General features: G+C 39.7%; 1 non-coding gene across 1 annotated transcript; it reads right to left on the minus strand.

Annotated features, from left to right (window-relative positions):
• Positions 1-3,563: 3,563 nt before the first annotated feature.
• Positions 3,564-3,670, minus strand: LOC112090442. The gene has a single exon (XR_002901652.1). It is a non-coding gene; the product is annotated as a small nucleolar RNA R71 (small nucleolar RNA).
• Positions 3,671-3,962: the final 292 nt, after the last annotated feature.

The raw sequence follows: 3,962 nt of genomic DNA on the forward strand, positions 1-3,962 counted from the left end.
GCTCTTTTCGAACCCTACAATCATGGCAGGGTATAGCCTGCCAACCCAATTTTTTGGGCCTAAATTCACTTGTTTTCATCAGTTTCGGAGGTAAAAAATAAGAAAACTGTGACTGAAAACGGCCATAACTTTTTATCTAGAAATCATTACTGAGCCTATAATATACTAAATCAAAGCTCTATTTGAGCTATACAATCACCGCAAGGCATAGCCCACCAACCCAATTTTTTCGGCCAAAATTGACTTGTTTTCATCAGTTTTGGAGAAAAAAATCAGAGAACTGTGACTGAAAACGGCCATAAATTTTTATCTACAAAATGTTACTGGGCCTATAATACATCAAATCAAAGCTCTTTTTGAGGTCAACAATCAAGGTAGGGAGTAGCCCAACAACCCAATTTTTTGGGCCAAAATTCACTAGTTTTCATCAGTTTCGGCGGAAAAAAATCAGAGAACTGTGACAGAAAACGGCCAAATCTTTTTATGTAGATATCGTTACTGGGCCTCTAATATACCAAATCGAAGCTCTTTTTGAGCTTTACTACCATGGTAGGGCATAGCCCACAAACCCAATTTTTCGGGCCTAAATTCACTCTTTTTCAACAGTTTCAGAGCTAAAAAATCAGAAAACTGTGATTGAAAACGGCCATAACTTTTTATCTAGAAATCGTTACTGAGCCTATAGTATACCATATTGAAGCTCTGTTCAAGCTCTACAATCATCATTGGGTAAAGCCCTCCAAGCCAATTTTTCCTGCCAAAATTTACTTTTTTCATCAGTTTGGAAGAAAAAAATTTAAGAACTATGACTAAAAACGGCCATAACTTTTTATCTACAAATCGTTGCTGGGCCTATAATATACCAAATCGAAGCACTTTTCAAGCTCAACAATCATGGAAGGGCAGAGCCTGCGAACCCAATTTTCGGGCCAAAAGTCACGAGTTTTCATCAGTTTCGGAGGAAAAAAAATCGAAGAACTGTGACTGAAAACGGCCATAACGTTTTTTCTAGATATCTTTACTGGGCCTATAATATACCAAATCGAAGCTCTTTTTTATCTCTACAATCATGGAAGGGCATAGCCCACCAACCCAATTTTTTGGGCCAAAAGTCACTTGTTTTCATTAGTTTCGGAGTAATAAAATCAGAGAAATGCGACTGAAAACGGCCATGACTTTTTATCTACAAATCGTTACTGGGCCTATAATATACCAAATTGAAGCTCTTTCCGAGTTGCACAATCATGGTAGGGCAACGCCCAGCAATCCAATTTTTTTGGCCCAAATTCACTTGTTTTCATCAGTTTTGGAGGAAAAAAATCGGAGAACTATGACAGAAAACGGCCATAACTTTTTATCTAGATATCGTTACTGGGCCTATAATATAAAAAATCAAAGCTCTTTTTGAGTTCTACAATCATGGTAGGGCGTAGCCCACTAACCCAATTTTTCATGCCAAAATTTACTTATTTTCATCAGTTTCGGAGGAATAAAATCGGAGAACTGTGACTGAAAATGGCCATAAGTTTTTAGCTACAAATCGTTACTGGGCCTATAATATACCAAATCATAGCTCTTTTTGAGCTCTCCAATCATGACTGGGCATAGCCCACCAATCCCATTTTTTGGGCCAAAATTCACTTGTTTTCATCAGTTTTGGAGCAAAAAAAATCAGAGAACTGTGACAGAAAACGGCCAAATCTATTTATCTAGAAATCGTTACTGAGCCTATGATATACCAAATTGAAGCTCTATTCAAGCTCTACAAATCACCGCTGGGCATAGCCCACCAACCCAATTTTTCCGGCCAAAATTCACTTGTTTTCATCAGTTTTGGAGAAAAAAATCAGAGAACTGTGAATGAAAACGGCCATAACTTTTTATCTACAAATCGTTACTGGGCCTATAATACACCAAATCAAAGCTCTTTTTGAGCTCAACAATCATGGCTGGGTGTATCCCGCCAACCCAAAATTCACTAATTTTCATCAGTTTCGGAGGAAAAAAAATCGAAGAACTGTGACTGAAAACGGCCATAACTTTTTTTCTAGATATCGTTACTGGGCCTATAATATACCAAATCGTAGCTCTTTTTTATCTCTATAATCATGGAAGGGCATAGCCCACAAACCTAATTTTTCAGGCCAAAATTCACTTGTTTTCATCAGTTTCAGAGGAATAAAATCGAAGAACTGTGACTGAAAACGGCGATAACTTTTTTTCTAGATATCGTTGTGGTGAGTGCATAATTTAGGCACTCATTTGTTACTCCTTTAGCTAGTTTTGGCGTGTTTTTCCTCAAGTTGTTATGTGGATTTGATGACTTTCCCTTGAGTGTGTAGGAAAGGGTGAAATCGCTGAGTTTTGAGGCATTTTGGATCAAAAAGACAGAGAATGAGGTGATATGGCACCTTCAGATGGTGATGCGACTCGAAAAGGAGCAAAATCGAGCAAACCTGTGCGAAGGACCAGAGAGGGATGTGATATGTCGCCTCCTTTGTGGAGATATGTCGCCTCCTTTAGGCGATATGTCACCTATTCTAGGGGATATGTCGCCTGATTTACCCGATTTTATTAGACACACGCGTTTTGTCCTAGTTTTATGCAAGGACTTTTATGGAAAGTGAGAATTAGCTTCTTGGGGATGTGTTGGACATGGAATATAAGGAGGAGAGGCTGAAAACTGAAGGAGAGGAGGAGAAAAAGGGTTTGCAAAAGAAAAAAAATTGAATCGGAGCGGATTCGAGGGAAATTCCAGCGATTCTTCAAGAATTCCAAGCGTTCTTCATTTTCTTCTTATCTTTCTTCTTGAATTTTTCTGAGTTTTGAATATTATTTTGAGATTGTGAACCACATGATGTGAACCACATGATGTGTGGAATATAAGGAGGAGAGGCTGAAAACTTGCAAGCATAGTCAAAATATTTGCAACTAGTTTTTGGCACCGTTGCCGGGGATTGAACGGCTAAGAAGTAGACTACTATAGTGAAGAAATATCTTGTTTTAACCTAAGTTTTTTTTTATTTGTATTTATTTATGTATTTTTCTTTTGTTGTGTTTGTAGGTGCATGAAAAAATGACGTGGCTCGGAACTCTTGCCTTTGGATTCAAAAATCGAATGAACTGTTTAAGCATTAAGGAGAGAAGGATGAGCTAGGGCTAAGAACATGGCCGAGGAACAAAACCAAGCAGACCAGCAACGGACGTTGCGAGATTATTTCAAGCCCGTAGTGAATGAGAATTATTCGGGCATCCAACGTCAACAAGTCAATGCCAACAACTTCGAGCTGAAGCTGGCCCTCGTCAACATGGTCCAGCAGAACTAATATGGAGGCTTGCCACATGAGGATCCCAATATCCATTTGGCCACTTTTATGGAGATTTGTGACACAGTGAAGATTAATGGAGTGAGTGCCGAGATCATCCGTTTAAAAATCTTCCCATTCTCTTTGCGAGACCGGGCTCGATCATGGCTTCAATCTTTACCATCAGGGAGTGTAGCCGCATGGGAGGACATTGCCCAAAAGTTCCTCATCAAATTCTTTCTGCCCTCCAAGACGTCTCAACTGAGGGACGAGATTACTCAATTTCGGCAGTTTGAGTATGAACAATTATATGAGGTGTGGGAACTATTTAAAGAGATGCTCCGCAAGTGTCCTCAACACGGTATTGAGGATTGGTTCCATGTTCAACTTTTCTACAATGGGCTTACTAGGCAAACTAAGGCTCATATTGATGCAGCGGCTGGTGGGACCATCTTGTCAAAGACACCTGGGGATGCACTCAATCTCTTTGAGGACATGGCAATGAATAGTTGTCAATGGCAAAACGAGCGGTCCACTGTGAAGAGAGTAGCAGGAATTTATGATGTGGATCAAACGACGTCTCTCATGGCTCAAATGGCGCTCTTGACTAATCAAATCCAGGGACTTACCGCAGCCAATGCCAATGGTAATCAAGAA

This window comes from Morus notabilis, unplaced genomic scaffold (assembly GCF_000414095.1).
Source record: "Morus notabilis unplaced genomic scaffold, ASM41409v2 Scaffold370, whole genome shotgun sequence".
Lineage (NCBI taxonomy): Eukaryota > Viridiplantae > Streptophyta > Magnoliopsida > Rosales > Moraceae > Morus > Morus notabilis.